The 19844-nt window shown below is 47.8% G+C and overlaps 1 long non-coding RNA gene across 1 annotated transcript; it reads left to right on the forward strand.

The window, feature by feature from the left end:
* Positions 1-9559: 9559 nt before the first annotated feature.
* Positions 9560-19568, forward strand: LOC136308702 (uncharacterized). The gene is made up of 3 exons (XR_010726153.1): positions 9560-9618; positions 11518-11687; positions 19303-19568. It is a non-coding gene; the product is annotated as an uncharacterized lncRNA (long non-coding RNA).
* Positions 19569-19844: the final 276 nt, after the last annotated feature.

Below are 19844 nucleotides of genomic sequence, written 5' to 3' on the forward strand. Positions count from 1 at the left end.
GGGAAAAGCTTAGTCCCAAAACCAAACCTTAGGCTACAACGACCCGGCCTGCTTATAGCCTGTCCCCCACACCCAACATAAGTCGCAAGCGAGCAAACATATATATCATGTTTACAAACTCATTTGACCAACAGGGTTCTACTGGGAATTCCTTAAAACACCCAGCTCTCTCAGTGCTCCCGAAAAGAAATTCGAGGAACACGGTTTGTATCTACACAATGCTTCTGCGATAAACCTTTTGCATGAAGTGAGAAGAAAACTTGTTTTATTTGAGGTAATTAATAGGGACTAGATTCATTTTTTTCACTCAGCATAGAGACTGGTTGACAACAGTCATCATCGATCATTTTAAACAGAAGGTAAGTGTTTCTATAATTTCCATTTTCAGGCTCCTGAGGCAGGGGTTGGGTCCAGCGGTTCTGTAATCTTTTTAGATTTGTTGATAAATGACAATACAAATCTAGGAAGTAGAGAAATCAAAGTAATGTTTGTTCCAAACCGAGTCTTCTTTTTTCTTACTCCAAATCTGTCCTGATAATGCAAATTAAAACAATGAGATAGCACTGCACATCTGTTAGCATGGTTAACAATCCCCTCCCCTCAAATAGAACCCACCCAGTAAGTGCTGGCCAGGATGAGGAGCGACTCATTAGGATGCTCATGCCCTGCTGATGGAGATGCAAAAGATGCGGACACTTTGCAAAACACCTTGACAGTTTCTTACACAGATAAGAAACTGACTCACTTAGTGTATGACTCAGCCATTCATTCCTCTCCTAAGGACTATTCAAGAGAAACCAAGACTTAGGTTTACTGAAAATCTACATGCAAATATTTAGAGAAGCTTTCCTCATAATTACCAAACACTGGAAATAACCCAAATGTCCATCAGCAGGTCAGTAGTACAAAGAATGAACTACTGATACACACAATTTCCCAAGGGCATGGTGCCAGGTGAAAGAACTAATCTCAAAAGGTCACATCTTGTCTGATCCAATTTATGTTAACATTCTTAAAATGACCAAATTATAGAGATGGAGTGCAGATTCGCGGTGGCCACGGGTGAGAAATGGGCGACTCTAGGAGCTGCCCGGGGGCGACGCTGTGCTGGGGGGGACAGCCGGACGTGCTGGTTGAGGCGGTGGCTGCAGGGTCTGTGCTGTGCGTGTGGTAGAACGGCCCGCTGGTGCGTGTGGTAGACAGCCGGGCGTGCTGGTGCGTGTGGTAGACAGCCGGGCGTGCTGGTTGAGGCGGTGGCTGCAGGGTCTGTGCGTGCGGTAGAACGGCCTGCTGGGTGGCCGCGTCAGCTTCCTGAAACCCACCTTGCGTTACAGCTATGCAGGATGCGACCGCTGCAGGAAACTGTCTGGAGGGTCCAGGGAACCAGCCGGTACCACCTTGGCAACTTCTTGTGACTCTACTTATTTCAAAATGAAAAGTTTACGTACACACGCGTATACACACATGCATGAGCGCACAAACATATCTGATACGGACACCAACATGGATGACTCTCAAATACATCGTGCTAAGTGAAAGGAGCGAGGCCCAAAACGGTTTATGTGGCATTCTGGAAAAGGCAAAACTTCCGGGATGAAGAGCAAGTTAGTGGTTTCCAGGGACTGTATCAGCACGAGGGGCTTTGGAATGACGGAACCGTTCTGGATCCTGACTGCTGTGGCGTCACATGAATCTATACATGTCAGACTTAATAAAGGGAAACTTCACTTGGAATGGAGTTGGGAGGCCCAAGCGGGGAGTCCCCGAGCACTACCCCCGGCCATCAATTACAGACCCCTACAGGAAGAATTGTCAGTGACAGACCTGGACAGGAGGAGACCACCAGGCAAGCCAATGCTATAGACTTCGCTACTCTCGCGGGAGGAGGGAAGGTTTCCTTCTTCATCCAGCAGCGCACGCAGCCAGCGAAACACTGTGAACACCCTCACTCTCGCTCTGGCTTTCCCCCAGGAGACTTCTGCTCCAGACAACTCCCTCGACTTCCTCTTTTCTCCCCATAAAACGCGCCTCTCCTTTGCTTGCTGGATTGGCCTGTGGTTTTGCTATCATTTGCTTGTATGAATTGCAATTCTCGGCTATTCCTGAATAAACCTGTTTTGCTGGCTGTTGTATTTTTAAGGATGACAATGTGTTAAAACTCATGGAACTGTACAACCAAAGAAAAGAGTGATTTTTGCTGTTTGAAAGTTTAAAAGTGAACTTTAAGAGACGAAGTCAGCAAAACACAGAAAACCTCACCCCTATTTCAAGAAAGTGTTGTGATTACTTTTGCATACGTTACACATTTGCATACATTACACGATTTAAATGCCCATAGCAACTCTACCCAAAAGGCAAACAATTCCCTGAGATTATGTGATTAACCAAAGGTTTACCTTTACATTTAATCTCTTCAGTGGTTTAGATTTAGCAATACACATGAGAAGTTTCGATGGTGTTTGGTTTTATTGACCATCCTGCTCAAATTACAGCTGGATGGTTACCAAAGCTGGAAGGATTACACCATAAAATAAAAGTCTGAACAAAGTAGGGGAAAGCTAACTTGAAACCAAAGCAGGGTTTTGGAAAACAAAGAAAGAGAGGGGAGAGAGAGAGACAGAGATGGGAAGAGAGAGAGGGAGAAGCTTGGGAATTAATTGCATTATAGGAATTCATTCCCATTTCCTTGAAAATGTTTTCACTTAGCTCTCACGGGGTTCAACGGTCCATTCCATATTTAGCAGTTGATTCTTTGGACTCGTTTGGCGTTTTGGAATGTAATAATTTTCCCTCCACCCACCCTACTCCTGTGAGCCTCTTTTAGCAGATTTATTGATTCACTGTTGAATACTTTCTCACCTGACAATGTCAACAATAGGGTAAGACTAGAATATAAGCAACCGTAAGCTAAAGTCAATGGGGACAGTTGACTAACAGGTCGATACCTTTAAATCTCTAGTCACCACTCTGTGCTCGACAGTTTCTTTGTTATTTTTGGCTTGGTTCCACATCAGAAGGTTTAAACTTAAAGTTGCAGACACACTGCTTTTAAGAAAACACCAGCTAGTCTTTTGACATCTGCTGAATTGCTCAGGCATGTCTTCATACTTCTCAAGATAGATTTCTTTCTCAGCATCATTGCACATAGACATTAGAAACTGACATTTCAGGTTGCAGTTGGTATGTAATCACCAATAGAAGTGGTAGGTATCACATACTGGCTGTGACTTTCCTCCTCTCTGGGAAGGCGTAGCTTCCCACTTCCTGTACCACGGTGCCAGAGCTAGCTCCCCTTCAGACTGAAAAGCGGGACCTTCTGGCTCTGAGCTCAAAGGGCCTCCAGCGATACTGCTTGAAATCACTTGCTCTAAAATATTTATCAATCAGTTTCATTTACTAGTTCAGAGAGGCATGCCATGTGGAGTTCTTTCTGTTTGTTTATAGTTTTTTACTTTAATTTTTATTAAAGTAATACTGTTACTGGACTGAAGGGGTCAACTGCTTGCACGCATCAAAGCCCAGTAAGACATGAACAGGAGTTTGCAGCCAAGAAAATAGTATTTCTTAAGGAGATGGTGTCATGTCCGGTGTCACAGGTAGTTCGTGCTCAAGACCTGGCTCCCCAAGGGCTTCCAGGGGATGGATTATACAGGGGAAACAGCACTAGTCGTGGCGACTAACAGAGTTAGGGCTGCGGTCTCTACTGACTGGTTGGTGCTAGGGTAGGGGGGATCACTGATCATTGAATTTGATCCTGATGTCAACCATGGAGTTATTCTGTCCAATTTCACCAGAATTTTCAAACGTGAGAAAGATCATTCCACTTTCCTGGGTCTGGACAAAAACACAACTGAGGCCAAGGAATTATGTTTAGTGTGACTGAAAACTCTATCTCAATAGTCAATAGACCCAAGACCTTGTTTCTTCAAGACTACTCAGGGCTGAAGAGAGCCTCACTGTCCTGAGGGCTTTGACAAAGCAAGGGAGAGGTGAGTCATGACGGGTGCTAGGTGAGGCCACCATGAGTCAAAGGAAAAAAATCAAAATACAGGCCTAATGAAAGATAATAAGGTTTCTGCATGGTTACAACATGAGCATGAATTTTATAGAGTCTAACCGTTCTATTGTATTTAAGACAAAGAGAGCACCCCACTGTCTCTTCCTAACCCTAACCCTAACCCTAACCCTAACCCTAACCCTAACCCTATTCCAGAAGAAACACTTTCAAGTGTCTGAGCTGATGCTTTCGGGATTAAGTTCTATGTCTCTAAATAAAATATCTGCTTTGCTTCTAAAAGGCAGTAGAATATGCCACCCCAAAATATGACAGTAGGAGTTCAGGACATACCACCCCAAACAGGCCACTTTGGTACGTATATATTGATTATGCTGAGCTGTGGGCAGGTGAGAAACAGCAAGGCAGGAAGAGGCTTTCCCCCGAGCTTCCTTACCTGCTTAAAGACAGATCCTTCAAGAGGAAGTCAATGATCATAAATCCCCGCCCGGGAGTTTCATCAACCAAGGAGGACTGAGTGAGGGCCATCACAGGACAGGAGACCAGAAGTCAAAACCGCTTAGTCACAAACCATCAGACCTCCCCATCTGTTCTTCTAAGGGCCCATCATCTTCCCTAAAATTGTTCCCTCTCCCCATAGAGACTCACTTGCCCCGCCCCTGTCCCCATGAAGATGGTACTTAAGTATAAATTCTAAGCCCCTTGGGGAGTTACTCATTTCCCCTGAGTATCTCCCATGCATACATGAGGTATATCTGATAATAAACTTCTATTTGCTTTTCTCTTGTTAATCTGTCTTTTGTACAGGGGTCTCAGCTAAGAACTCAGAAGATTACAGGGAAAATGACTTTTTATCTCCTCTACAGTTTTCTTGGTTTTTTCCTTTTCGGGCATTATCTATTGACTAAACAGATTGCAAGTCAGGGATTTTGCTCTCTCCTCCCTTAACCCCCATGTAACCTTTCCCATCCCTTTAGCCTTCCTATACAGATATCATTTTTGTTGGATCTTTATTTGGTGTTTCTATCATTACGACTATGTTAATTTTACTCTGAACTAAGCCATATAGTAAACTGCAAAGACTTTTCCTGTCCTGAACAACTTTTTGTTTCCCTGGATAATAATTTTTATTATTACTATTATTGTACTTACTGTTGCTTATCACTATTTCAAACACAAACTCTAATTCAAGTATATAAACTTCTTCTCAAGGCATTCAGAGCATCACATATTTTATCAATTTATTCACCTTGAAGAAGTGTCTCCCAGATCCTCTGACCTGTTCCAGTCTGGACTCTTTGTTTCTAACATCTGATGTACGACTGTCATCTTGATATGTCCCTTCACCATCTTCCTGGGGATTCCCTTCACTTCTTTCTTGTGTTGGATCCCCTGTTTCCTGTATCTTATGTCTTCTTTATTGGTTTTCTCCCTTGTTGTGGTGAAGCATATCCTTTAGTAGCTTTCTGATAAAGGCATGTGGGAAAATGCAACTTTTGAAACACGGTCTTTCTAAAATGTCGTTATTCAATTTCCACACATAATTGGTGTTTAGCCTATGTATAGAATTCTAAGATGGGAGTCATTTTTCTTTAAAATTTTGAAGACATTGCTTTATTGTCTTTAGCCTCCCGTGTCACTGTTGAGAAACCAGAAAGGATTTTAATTTGATCCTGTGTAATCTTTATCACAGAAGATTTAATCTCACTATGACATGCTGTGGTTTTTATCTGTTTTTATCTACTCTGTGTCAGTCTAAAAACTTACACCATTTTTACCTGAGAAATTGTTTTGGATTAGTTTGTCAATGATTTCTTCCACTCATTTTGTCTGTTTCTTTCTCTCTCTCTTTCTCTATCTCTGAATCTTCTATTATTTAGATATTAATCTCCTGAACTAGTCCTCTAGTTTGGGGTTTTTTTTAAAACAATTTTGGGGGCTTACACTGCTTTTTGAACGAGTTTTTCAATTTTATCTTCCAGTTTATTATTATTTTTTTAATGGCTGCTACGCTTCTAAATATCTAAAACTCCTTTTTATTTTCAAGTTCTGTTTTATTATCATTGTTACTGTTTCAAGGTTGGAATATCTTTTCTCCTATCCTGAAAATATTACTGAAAGGTTTTTTTACAGCTTCTTTTCTTTGGACACCAGTTTCTTTCCTGCTGCATTTTCACACGCTGGTGTGCCTGAGTCTGCACCCTTCACCTCTGGGTGTGCCCCACGTGTGGTAACCCCGATCTCACGCTCGGCAGGGTGGACAGGGCCTGAGGCTTTCACCAGCAGGCTGCACACGAGGGTGATCTGGCCTAGCTGCCTCACTGGAAAACCCATCAGTATTTTTGAAGACTTTCTTCTTGGGCTGGTCAGACTCCCCAGGGGACTTCCAGTCTCCTACCTGTGGGCGATGGCCTGCTCCGAGCGCAGGGGAGGCGAGGGAGGACTGGGGGTCTCAGAGTTCAATAAGAAGGCACTGATTTTCCTCTCTGTTTCTCGGATAGCACCCGCTTCATCTCTGCCTACGGTCCTCCAATCCGGAGACCTGGTGTCCCCTCTGCAGAAAAGAAGCTGCTCGTATTCTCTTCGTGTGGAGGAAGCCTACTGCCTGACTGCACAGACAGGAGACGGTGATCTGGGGAGTAAACTCGTCCTTTAAACATTTTCGCAAGTCCTGCTCCTTGGGTCACCAGTTTGCAGCCTCTCAGGGGAACTTGTGCTGTTAGTCTGCTTTCCTGAGGGCTGAGCTGGGATTCAGCTCCCCTCCGTCTGCTAAGTCAATGACATTATTTATTTGCTTTCCAGATTCCAGAAGTTTGCTGTGGTTTTCTCCTCTCCCATTCTCCCTAAGCCTTTAAGAAAATCTCCTCTAAAGTAGTTTTAGAGGGATTTTAGGAGAGAGGGATACTATCTAAAAGCACTTTCAACTTGCTATCTTTATGTAGAAGTTGCCACGTAGGTGAGAGGATGATGTGTGACCTATCAACCCTATGACCCCCCAGCCCCAGGTCTTCACAGACCGTGCTGTGGATCAGGGTTACAGCTCCGTCTCAGACCCACCTCCTAACACTCTCAGGACACCAGCAGGCAGCCCCCCCCCCCCAAGCACTCTGCGGGAGACACAAGACTCCCTCCCTAGGGTACCCCTTCGCCCAGGTAGGCAGGGAGGCGTGGCTCTGGTCCGCAGGGAGGCGTGGCTGTGCGGCCAGGCGCTTGCCCGAGGGCGTGTTGGGGGGGAGCAATGCTTGCCTCGGGCAAGTGGAAAGGAACTGTGTGCTGAGGGACGGAGCAGCTGAGGATACCTTCACAACGGCCTACTTCTGCCCCTAATATCACAAAGAAGAAAGGAGGACCCAGAGTAGGGGCATGACATGGTGGAGGGCTATTCCCACGAGGGACTCAAAGCCAGTTTCCTTCTCCCTAAAAGTATGGACATCCCCCAAACCGCACAGCTAACTGGTGGCAGGGCGGAGGTCAGAACGTGTTGTCTCTGGCGTTGCCACTGTGCCCTCCCCCGCTGCCTCCACTGTGCAGAGGACACAACAGATCCAGAGAAGCTCCAGGCTCCGACTGTCCTCGTGCAACTAGTGTCAGTGGTTTAAGAAAGAAGGAACACAGAAAGAGCAAAAACAATACAGATTTCTCCTGTAGAAAAAGAAAATGTTCTTTTGATGTTGGAATGCAAACTCTATCCTATTAAAAATGTTTAAAGCCATAAAGAAAAACCTCCTGGCCTTGAACCAACGAAACTTCCTCCACACCCTGGGAACCCATCCAAGACAGCAACTGAATTAAGTGTCTGAAGCATGTGGTGTGTCCTTTATTACCCTGTGGCATCTGTTAGGGAGTTCCCGGATGCTGAGTTTCTCCCCTGCAGTTCTTCCTGATGAAAGCTGTTCCTCTGCTCCGCTCACCCGCTGCTCCTTCCGACCACATCTGCACGTCGAGCTCAGTAACTTGGGCTGGGCTGCGCACAGGGCTCAGTAATAGCTTCCCTTAAGCTTAATCCACAGCCAGTCCTTAATTGTTACCTCCTTAGTTCCCTTTGCTCTGGGCCCAGGTACATTCTACTTTTTAAAAAAAATCAATTTTAAAGAGAGAGAAAGAAACATCAATTCATTGTTACACTTATTTACGCATTTACTGGTTGATTCTTATATGTGTTCTGACTGGGGATTGAACCTGCAACCTTGGCGCATCAGGATGACACTACAACCAACTGAGATACTGGGCCAGGGCACCCCCAGGTACATTCTAGGAGCAACAGTTTCCCAAACACACCAAGTCTTACAAGTAGGATGACATTATGTGAGGTCTCACTCGCCATCCACCCGACCGCGACGGCTCAGGCATCTGCGGCGAAATCAGCCCCGAAATCAGCCCCGGGAAGGGGGCACATACTCCTTTGGCACGACATTGTCAGCACTTTCATTTTTGCAAGGAATACAGTCAACGTTCCATCGATAGGAAGGACAGACATTCTCCACCGGAGACGAGGGTATGGATATTTGGGAGAAAACTGTTGCATGCGTCGGTAAGGCGTGCTTTCCGCTCAGTTCAGGAGGAAAGCGGCCTCAGCCTGGGTGGGGGGAAGGGAGACGCACTTCCGCTCAGCTCAGGGGGAAAGCGGCCTCAGCCTGGGTGGGGGGAAGGGAGACGCACTTCCGCTCAGCTCAGGGGGAAAGCGGCCTCAGCCTGGGTGGGGGAAGGGAGACGCACTTCCGCTCAGTTCAGGGGGAAAGCGGCCTCAGCCTGGGTGGGGGGAAGGGAGACGCACTTCCGCTCAGCTCAGGGGGAAAGCGGCCTCAGCCTGGGTGGGGGAAGGGAGACGCACTTCCGCTCAGCTCAGGGGGAAAGCGGCCTCAGCCTGGGTGGGGGAAGGGAGACGCACTTCCGCTCAGCTCAGGGGGAAAGCGGCCTCAGCCTGGGTGGGGGAAGGGAGACGCACTTCCGCTCAGCTCAGGGGGAAAGCGGCCTCAGCCTGGGTGGGGGAAGGGAGACGCACTTCCGCTCAGCTCAGGGGGAAAGCGGCCTCAGCCTGGGTGGGGGAAGGGAGACGCACTTCCGCTCAGCTCAGGGGGAAAGCGGCCTCAGCCTGGGTGGGGGAAGGGAGACGCACTTCCGCTCAGCTCAGGGGGAAAGCGGCCTCAGCCTGGGTGGGGGGAGGGAGACGCACTTCCGCTCAGCTCAGGGGGAAAGCGGCCTCAGCCTGGGTGGGGGAAGGGAGACGCACTTCCGCTCAGCTCAGGGGGAAAGCGGCCTCAGCCTGGGTGGGGGGAGGGAGACGCACTTCCGCTCAGCTCAGGGGGAAAGCGGCCTCAGCCTGGGTGGGGGAAGGGAGACGCACTTCCGCTCAGCTCAGGGGGAAAGCGGCCTCAGCCTGGGTGGGGGGAGGGAGACGCACTTCCGCTCAGCTCAGGGGGAAAGCGGCCTCAGCCTGGGTGGGGGAAGGGAGACGCACTACCCCTGTGCCTGCTGTTCCCCTCACTCCCAGCACTGGGGCGCGCTCACTCACACAGTCCGCAGCAGCCCGCACAGAGGAAGTACTCACTGCGACCTGGCCAAAGCCTGGGGGATGGAGTACCTCAGTCACAGGAAGACAATGGGTAGGAAGCCCCTCTACTTTGTGCAGACAAGTCGGGTTTTCCAGGGAGGGTGGGCTTGGGGAAAGGCTACAGAGAACAATGAGCGAGCAAAACAGAAGACAGGGTGAGAAAGTTAAAGACAAAGGAACACCCATAAGGACACCTCTTCCAACATGGAGACCTGACAGTACTTCAAGGGGATGAATTAACTCCCACTCCTTGTCTCTCTCTGTCTTTTTTTTTTTTTTTTTTGTATTTTTCTGGTGAGAAACGGGGAGGCAGAGAGACAGACTCCTGCAGATGCCCGCGCAGATCCACCACGCATGCCCACTAGGGGGTGATGCTCTGCCCATCTGGGTCGTTGCTCCACTACAACTGGAGCCATTCTATTGCCTGAGGCAGAGGCCATGGAGCCATTCTCAGTGCCAGGGCCAACTCTGCTCCAAATGGGCTTTGGCAGTGGGAGGGGAAGAGAGAGATGGAGAGAAAGAAAGGGGGGCAGAGGAAGAAGCAGATGGGCACTTCTCCTGTGCACCCTGGCCAAGACTCAAACCCAGGACTTCCACACACCAGGCTGATGCTCTACCACTGAGCAACCAGCCAGGGCTCCCTGTCTCTCTTAAGTGAAATAATTACTTCAGTCTTCATCAGGGTGCAATATGGGTTTGACCATGGTCTATGAGTTCTCATAAGATTGTTCTTAAACTGTGAGAAACACAAATATTGATCTTCAGATGTTCAGGGTCGGCTATTATAAAAAAGTTGTACCCAAAGCAATAGTTATCCTCCCATTGAACAGAGAGAGAAGGGTAAGTCTTTCAATAATGTTATTATGTGCTTATAAAGCATCACAGCACAGAATGACATGGGACAATGTGGCATGCGGACCCAAGACAAGTTCTGACACTGCCAAATACCCTGGGGCGGGGGGGGCAGCCCCAGTGGAGAACCACTGGTTTAACATCTGTACACTCTGTAGCAATAGATCCTCAGTACTGATGATGGTAATTTGTGTTGTCTCTTCCCTGGGCAATCTGTCCAGAGATTCACAAATTTTATTGATTTTTCTCAAAGAAGAAGGGAAAGAGGAGGGGAGGGAGGAGGACTGTTTCTGCTCCTGACTTGGCAGAGACCTTACTTCAATTCAATTTCATCTCAACTGGTGTCAATTTGCAACTTGAGGCAGAGCCTCTGCTGAGATTTCCCCAAGCGCTGCCCCTCTGGTGTACACAACAGACAGGCCGGCCCCAGATGTATCTGAACATGGTTTGCATGTGGCTGGCTGGCAGCCCTACAGTGATTTACACAGGCCTGGAGACACTCCTGGGCTGTTGGAGGCGATTTGCAAGTGAAAGCCTGTTTTTGCTACTGTGGATACTGCTGATCTCGATTACCTCCTCCACTCTCATAGAACAGAAGAGGGCCGGTGGGTGGGAAGAGAGGGCAACCATTTCTGGGGAAGCCCTCTTCTCCTCGTCCTGACTCCTCGCCTTCCAATTCCTCTACCGAACTTCTTGACCTTCCACCGTGGCTTTCCACAGTCCCCACACTGAGACCTAGAGCCAATCACTGTGTGGCGATCGCGCTTTTCCCACATAGCAACCTCCCGACTGTGTCTCCTATTCCTGGCTCACTGTGAACTCGTGCTCTTGGCCAAGGGTCTCCGAAAAGGGCCCGATGCACATGTTTATGTTTGAGTAACAGCACTTTCATATGTGGCCTCCCCTAGGGTGGCTGCAGTGACTGGAGGCACGGAAAGGGGTGCCGTTTCCATGGTGCTGCTAGAACAGACACGGAAGGCTCTCTGCTATCAGAGTGGGTTTTCACACATCTGGTGGGATTCTGGATTCGATCGTGATTCCCAGATACTGTTATACTGCATAGCAGTAATCTATCTGTTTTCTCTATTCGAATACCCAGGAGCAAGAAAACAGACCATGAAATGAGGAGAGAGAATTTGAGGAGAAATCCTTGCCTCCAGGAAGAAACAGATAAGGAGAGCGGATGGGGGCGGGCCCCAAACCCCCAGTGCTGTGTTCTGGCTCCTACTTTCTTAACTCAGAGACGCAAAATCCCAATGACAAAAGCAGGTACCATGGCAGGCCCGGGGAGGGGTATTTCTGATGCAGGCATCCCAGGGGCCTGCGCAGAAGACAGGGTGACTGCCTAGTCCACCCACATGGAAAGCTATCCCCTGCACAGCACTAGATTGGGAAGCACTTGGGGAAACTACTCTTCCCTCTCAGCTGAGGTGGGCTTCGGGGGTTCTGCATCCTTCCAGGGGAGACTGAAAGGCACCTGTGTGCCCAGAACCACCCACACCAACCAATTCCTTTCTCCTGGTTCTCGTTTCCAGAGGCCCAGAGGTGGCCCGTATGGACAGGCTGGTGGGGAACACAGAAAGTGCCTTCCTGTTGGAATCCATGGGAGTCCGAAAAGACCAGAGTAACAGGCTCTATTGAAAGGAAGAAAGAAACCCTGCTGGGCACTTCTCCAGGGGAGAAGGGCACTGGTTACAGACTAGGGGAAATTTTTATAGCATTTGGGAGAGCCTGAGGGAGTACTGGGTCAAAAGTTCTGGTATGTCCCTTTTACGGTTTTAGGATTTCAGCTTTCTGGAATGCTCCTCCTTGGGCAGTTGAATAGCTTCCTAGAACTTTTCTGCCTCAGGGGTGATTATTCAGTAAGTAAGGGTGAGGTCAGGCAGCCAGGTGGGACAACAAAAGGGCAGTTGAAATTTCTTTTTTTTTTAATATTTTATTTATTGATTTTTTAGAGAGAGAGGAGTGAGAGAGAGAGAGAGAAGGGGGAGGAGCAGGAAGCATCAACTTCCACATGTGCCTTGACCAGGCAAGCCCAAGGTTTTGAACTGGCGACCTCAGTGTTCCAGGTTGACACTTTATCCACTGCGCTACCACAGGTCAGGCATGGAATTTCATATATCTATCATTTCTCAACTCTGTGGTATGATAAAAAGGAAAAGAGGTGGGGGAAGGAGAGGGTATGGGGTTCAGGAAGGAGGTTTGTCTCGGACCAGCCATCTTCTGGAGCTACTTCCTGCTGTTATCCCTATTGGGGGCCTCCTTCATGAACCCCCCCCCCTTGGGGTAGTTGAAATAGGGTTTGTAAAAGCATTTGATTGTAGGTAATCCTAGAGATTTTCTCATTCAAGCCTGCAGGAACTTGATAAAGAAAGAGGCAAGCATTAAAATTAGGCACAGAATTGGGATTGGTCCTATAATTGGTGCTAGCATTGAGAACAAGGGATTTTTCCACCATTGTTCGGAGTAGGGGTGTATTTATAGGGTTCCAAATTTTTCTATTTTGCAAGGGCAGGTTTCAGTGTTGGTGTGTAGGGTTAGGTAGATTTTTCCAATTTTCTGATTGGCAAAGGTCTGCATGTGGTTCTATAAGAAACTAGTGAACAAACGTAAGAGGCAGGGTCCAAAAGTTAGAAAAATAAATAGGAGAATGAGTGGACCAATGAAAGGCAATAGTCAAGACCCCTAGTTTATGCAAAACTACTGATTCCATGTTTACGAATTTGCTGGGCTTCAGAGAGAGAGAGAGAGAAGGAATAAGACTCCTGCCCCTAAACCTACTTCTGTAGAGATTCCTAAAGCAACAAAAAGAGGGATTACCTGTACAGCTCGTTTGGTCCTTAGATTGATGGGTAGTGTACTAGGAATTGAAAGAGGCTCATGGGGTGGGGTTAGGTTGATATTTGGGGTGAGATAGATTAGGGTACAGGTTTCTTCCCAATTAGTAGGGAGACACATATAGGTGTTATGATGTTTTTCTACTTTAGCAGCAGTGGGAGTTGTCAGGATCACAGTGTGTGGACCTGTCCATGTGAAAGTCAGTCTTTGGGTGATGTAATGCTGGAAGCGCCTCTTGGACAGTCTTTGAACAGTTTTCTGAGTAACCTGTAAATCCTGCAAGTACTTAAGGAAAGAGTGGTTACATTTCTACACTTTGTAGTTAGAGTTTAAGTCCTAGCGACCACTGCTTCCAGCTGGAATCAGCAGCAGGTCCCAGCCTACAATATGCATGGGGTATTGAGACAAGAGGAATAATGGAGACACTATACATTAAATAAAGTAACAAAATCAGACTGTCAATACCCACAGTAGAGATCTTCGAGGGATAAATAAAACTCAAATATTCAGGCAAGGCATAGTAAATGGCCCTTGTGTTTCCAAGAAATGAGATCAGCTTATCTGCTACTAGGAAGAAATACCTTAGGCTTGTGAATGATGTCCTTGGGCCTTCAGTGGCAATTCCCAGCATGCTGGGCAAGGTCTGGTCACAGGTAGCTGGAGCAGGGCTAGAAGAGACTGAACCCTCCCTTCATGGAGCAAGGGGGCAGCTTACTTTCTCGTGTCCCTCCTTCCACAGCAATGATGTGTTCCTTGATGGGGCTGGAAAGCCTGGCAGGCTTCAGTTCAATGACTTTTCTTTCCACTCTGGAGCAGAGCCCTGATGGAATCCTATGAAGCCCTTTAGGGCGCTGGAGCCTTTAAGAGCATATGCCAAAAGCTGGTATTTCCTGACTTCTTTTGGGCCTTATTTGCCTTTTCTGTTACTTCCTTGGCCATTATAGACCTTAAAAGCTATGCTCAGAAGATCTCACTGAGGGGCTTGACTAAGAAAGTAAAATTGGGAATCCAGTGTCTAACGAAGCCTATTAGACCAGGGAAAGAAAAGATTTGATCTGTGGTGGTAGGTGGTTGGAGACTGCGGAGGGTCTGAGTTTGATCTAGGGTGAGACCTCAGGTGGTGGGGGTTAAGGCGATGCCCAGATGGAATACAGACTGAGAGTGAAGTTGAGCCTTAGCAGAGAAGACATGATACCCTTTCATGGCAAGGAAGTTAAGGGTGGAGGTGTGTCTTCTTGAGGCAGGCAGGGAGGGGCTGCAGAGGAGTAGGTTATTTACATATTGTGAGAGAGTACTAGTTTTGAGATGACATGCTGTTAGATCCTGAGTTAGTGCCTGCCCAAACAGGTGTGGGCTGTTTTTGATCCCCTGGGGTAAGACAGTCCATGTAAGTTGCTGGGCTGCATTAGTGTCCGGGTCAATCCAGGTGAATGCAAACAGAAAGTAAGAGTCAGGGTGTAGAGGAATGGTAAAGAAGGCATTCTTGAGGTCTATGACCCTGAAGTGAGTGGTGTTTGAGGGAATGTGTGACAGTAGTGTGTAGGGATTAGGGACTACTGGATGGAGGGGAATTACTGCCTCATTGATTAGGAGTAAGGCTTGTATGAGGCGATAAACCCTTGAAGGTTTTCGAACAGGAAGGATGGGAGTATTACAGGGAGAGTCCGTGGGGATGAGAAAGCCTGGTTTAAGAGGTGGGCAATTATTGGTTTGGTTTAAGGCCTTTGAAACAGACACAGTTGCACATTAAACAAAGACTTCACATACAGATTATGAATTAAGGAATTTAAATGAGCACACCTTACTTGTTTCAATTAAAATTATACTAGAGATATTTTCTGACAAAGAGACAAAACAGATTACTCACTCACACAGCTCAATACACAACTCTGCTTTTTTAAGCTTTTTGAGATGACAGGGAGTTGTCAGCATAGAGGGGAGAAAGAGAGAAAGCAGACGGATGGACAGTGTGAACAGCTGAATGGAAAGAAGGAGAGTCAGAATCTGCAGGAGGAGGAGGAGAAGATTAAAGTGCTGGTGGTGGCGCCACGTGGTCAGAGGAGTTAAAAAGATTAGAGCTTGTAAGGAGAAGGGAGGGGTTTAAGAAGACAGTGGAGAAGGGAGGGGCCGCCGGCCAGCAGGGGAGGAGAAAGAGAGAATGGTATTTGCAGGTGAATGAGAAAGAGGATTCAGTGAAGGGAGGAGAGGGGGCTTTCTGGAGGGAAGAGATTCAAGTGAAAGAGATTTGCAGAGGGACCAGAGTGGAGTCCCGAGAGAGGGGTGCCCCTGGGGGTCAAGCAGGAAGGGAAGAGAGTTGGGAGTCTGTGGAGAAGGAAAGATTAGGAGCAGAGGTGAGGTTTCTCTGGCTAAAAAAATGGCCTGCGTGTAGTACAAGCGGCACAGAAATTAAGGACAGGAGAGAAGGTAGAAGAAAGCCTGCACATAAGGAATTTCAGAAGCTTTTCCCATCTGGTGGCAAAAATTATCTAGCCTGACCAGGCAGTGGTGCAGTAGATAGAGCGTTGGACTGGGATGTGGAAGGACCCAGGTTTGAGACCCCGAGGTCGCCAGCTTGAGCGCAGGTTCATCTGGTTTGAGCAAAGCTCACCAGCTTGGACCCAAGGTTGCTGGCTAGAGCAAGGGGTTACTCGGTCTGCTGAAAGCCCCCAGTCAAGGCACATATGAGAAAGCAATCAATGAACAACTAAGGTGTTGCAATGCGCAATGAAAAACTAATGATTGATGCTTCCCATCTCTTCATTCCTGTCTGTCTGTCCCTGTCTATCCCTCTCTCTGACTCTCTCTCTGTCTCTGTAAAAAATATATATATATATCTAGATCTTTCAGTATGTTGAAATCAAAGGTCCCATTTTCAGGCCAATGGGAGTCATTGTCGAGCCTATATTGAAGCCAGGCTGTGTTGCAAAAGAAAATGAGTTTCTTTGGCTTGAGGTCAGAGAGACCTAATTTAATAAGATTTTTTAGAAGACAGCCCAACGGGGTTTGGTCAGACAGCTTTGACTCCATAGAGCCCAATGTGGAGATCAGTGATCTAGAGAGGGTGTCCCCGCCTCCAATCACAATCTCAAAGGAGAAAGCTCTCCTGGGAATGTGGAGTTGTCCTGCTTAGGGGTCGTCACCACCTAAGAAGGAGCTCAAAGAGAATGTGGAGGGATTTAGCTAAGTGCTTAGAGTTTTGGAATGTGATGTCTCCTGAGACAGAAAAATGGCAAACCCCTCAAAATGTGAGGCTGATCAGAGAAAGCCATTGGATGATGGATTAGGGTCTTATGGATCAAATTAAAGCCAAACGGGAGAGGGAAGGGAGAAACTCCTTACCTTCTGGTCCTGCAGGGGTACAGGACAGGGCCAATCAACCTAAAACTACACATTCAAACAGAATCAGGGAGTAAGCTCAGGATGAGCTGCCGCTGCTCATTGCTTCCCTGGTTGTAAGTCTGATGGCAAGGAGGGATCATGCAGGCAGTTAGTAACCTGTCCCGGGTTTCGGCACCAAATGTTGGAATCCATGAGAGTTTGAAAAGACCAGAGTAACAGGCTTTACTGAAAGGAAGAAAGGAACCCCGCCGGGCACTTCTCCAGGGAGAAGGGCACTGGTTACAGACTAAGGGTGAATTTTATAGGGTTTGAGAGAGCCTGAGGGAGTACTGAGTCAAAAGTTCTGGTATGTTCCCTTTTACGGTTTTAGGATTTCAGCTTTCTGGAATCCTCCTCTTTGGGCGGTTGATCAGCTTTTTGGAACTTTTCTACCTCAGGGGCAATTGTCCAGTAAGTAAGGGTGAGGTCAGGCAGCCAGGTGGGACAACCAAGGGCAGTTGGAATTTCTGATAAATTCATATATCTATCAGTTCCTTCCATGCCCAGCCCCCACCCTGCCAGAGCACGAGTGAGCGGTCCTCTGGGCTTTTTCCGGCTCTTGCTTTGGGGGCACCTAGAAAAGGCCTTCCAATGATGCTCAGACATACCAATGACAACATGCGCCTGTGAGGGAGGGAGGCAGAAAGGAGAGAAGGCAGGTGGGCTCGCCAGTAACAGGTCCCAGACCACGCCCATGGGGCACCAGAGGGCCCCACCCCACCCCGCCCCTGGCACAGGCCCACCTCTTCTCACCACAAAGCTTCAGTAACACGGGGTCTCCGCTGCCAGCAAGAGGCCTGGCCTTTGTCCACTGACCTTTTTTCCAAACTAAGGCAGGGTTCCCCAGGAGTAACTGGCAGGTAATTGGTGAAGAATATCCTGCAGCCTCGCTCTTGAATCCTATTTTTTTTCTCAGATAGTGACATACACTTAATATGCACCCAACTGAAAATATGTTTTCTTTGCTTACACAAACTTTGAACACTGTACAGCTTCCTTACCTGAGCTATTTTTAGTTATTGCCAGCCTTGAAGGACTAGACAGGACATCGCTGAAGGAAGGAGAGCTGTGGCCAGAGCAGGGACTAGTATTCGCCAGAGCTAGGGTGGGTCCCACCTGTCAGGAGGCTGGGTTATTCTTAAATAAGCACGCCACCATTTCTCATTCTGGGTTCTAGTCTTTAAACTGTAGGTAGTAATACTCTCTCCTGCACAGGGTTGTTTTGGAAAACCAGTGACACCACATAAACAATTGGCCGATACGTAGATGAAGTAGCAGCCTGGTTGGTGGGGAACTGGACAGAGAACTGAGGCCTGGGTTCTAATAACAGCTCAGCCATAATCTCTCTGCTGACCTTGCACAAACCCCTTTATATCGCTGAGGCTCGATTTTCTCATCTAAAACAGAAGTGCCACTTCTCAACTTTAATGCACATAAAAATCAACATTGCTACGTCCCAAGTCCCACCTCCCGAGATTCTAACTGGGTGGTTCTGAGATGAGGCCAAGAACCTGCCTTTTTAACAAGCATCGTAAGCGATTCTGATGCAAGTGAGCTGGCAACCACACTGGATGGAGCATGGTTTAGGTCTTCATTCACCATCCAGCAAACATTTATTTATCACCTATTGTATACCCCTAGGACTGTAATGGCGAACCTTTTTATAAAAAACTGCCCACTTTTGCAGTGCTGGTCAACCTGGTCCCTCCTGCCCACTAGTGGTTGTTCCAGCTTTCATGGTGGGTGGTAGCGGAACAACCAAACAGCACTGCGATTGGCCCACCATGAAAGCTGGACCTCCCACTAGTAGGTGGGCGGGACCAGATTGACCAACACTGCAAAAGTGGGAGGTTTTTATAAAAAGGTTCGCCATCACGGCCCTAGGACCTGGAGAAGTGAGAAGGGTCTTGTCATCCTTGAGCTCATGCTGCAGTGGGGAGATAGCCACAAACGTGGCAACTACCGGAGGCTGGGGACGGAGGGGTGCGAACAGCAGGCGAGCCTTCCAGTTAAAGATTCCAACCGTGCCCAGCACTGGGGCAATCCTACAGCGTCCCCATCGCTCAGCAGGTTGCGTTAAGCACTTGTCCCGGCCTGACTTGCTAGAGGCTGCGAAGGGCACTGGAAAACTCCAGGACACAGCTGGGTGCCGACTCTTCAGCAAACTCACCCTACCACCAGAGAGCAGATAGCCACCCAGTGCACCATTATGTGCTCTGTGGGGTGGGGTGGCTTCTCAGGGCAGCGGACTTACCATGACTAGAGCCAGCCTGGGCCACGTGGTCACAGAGGCTTCTCAGAGGACAGGCTCTGAGGCGGCGTTCCAAGCAGGTGTTGACTCGAGAGGTGGGAACAGGTCCATTGGAGGCCACCGGGATCTGCAAAGATTTTGAGGTTGCTCAGGAGGTTGGCCAAGATGTGCACACCTACAGAGCTGTGATACCCACGGCTATCAAAAGAAGCAGGAAAAGCAGGGGACATAAGCTCTTAGTTTGCTTCTGCCATGGACTAATTTTAGAGCCATAGCTATGTTATTTAATCTCTCTGAGCTTTAATTCTTTTACTCATAGAAGAGAAATAATAATTTATGTCCATCTCTCCCACAGGCACAGGGAAAATAAAGAGTAATAAGAGAAGGCTATTAAGTATTATCTTTGTGATTTTGCAGCTCGCAGTTGGAAAATCTGTTTCACTGTCCCATGAAGAGACTGGAAGCTCTGAATTCTCTGGGGGCACTCCATGTTCAACCCCGCTGGATGCTGCGGAAGTTCATGCCCTGTTTCCATGGTGTTACTGCCACCATATTGCTTTAATGTTCAGGACCTGCTCAGATCTCTGTGTCTCCTTCCAAGTGGCTCCTGGCCTACTGCCCCGGGTTCCTTAGGCAGGAGAACAAGACCCCCAAGGTGTCTTCCCTGACTTCAGTGACACAAAAATAAAAACTATGGCACACCTTAAAATGGAACTTTCTCACATTTTGAGCACAAGCTCAAATCTGCATTTTGAATAATGACCCAGGGCTCTGTCTCTCCCTGAGGCAGGGGCTGGAGGTGGTGGCAGTCCCTGCATGACATGTCATCCTGGAGCCATCAGCTTTAGTTCATAAAAAGGAATTTTAAATCTTCTCGTCATAATAAGTCAAACACGCCCAACTCGGTGTCTCTGGTCTCATGTGCCTGTGTCTAAAAAGCAAATTAGAATTTTCTTCTA

The sequence above is a fragment of the Saccopteryx bilineata genome, chromosome 6 (genome assembly GCF_036850765.1).
Source record: "Saccopteryx bilineata isolate mSacBil1 chromosome 6, mSacBil1_pri_phased_curated, whole genome shotgun sequence".
Taxonomy (NCBI): Eukaryota; Metazoa; Chordata; class Mammalia; order Chiroptera; family Emballonuridae; genus Saccopteryx; species Saccopteryx bilineata.